Raw genomic sequence first — 388 nt, 5'->3', positions numbered from 1 at the left:
AATACTAGTCCGTTTGACTTTTTTTTTGAAAAATAAAATTAATTAAAATTAACTAAAAATAATAATTAAAAAATTAAATACAATAAAAAATAGTCAAATTATAATATAATTTTTTTACTATCTTTTTTTAAATTTTTAACTTCAATAAAATTGTTCAAAATAATATTTGTCAATAGAACCATCTTTATTTTAAAAAATAAGTCACATAATTTAAACATATATATGAAATTGTAAAATAAAACAAATAAAGTCACATAATTGAAACATATATACATAATTTGACGAATTTTTTTAATTTAACAAATCTCAAATTCTAACCCAACCCACCATTTTAAGCTGGTTCGGCGGGTCGGCCCAACGGATTCGACCCATTTTACCACCCCTAATA

The sequence above is a fragment of the Arachis duranensis genome, chromosome 4, assembly GCF_000817695.3.
Source record: "Arachis duranensis cultivar V14167 chromosome 4, aradu.V14167.gnm2.J7QH, whole genome shotgun sequence".
Lineage (NCBI taxonomy): Eukaryota > Viridiplantae > Streptophyta > Magnoliopsida > Fabales > Fabaceae > Arachis > Arachis duranensis.
This window is presented reverse-complemented; position numbering follows the sequence as displayed.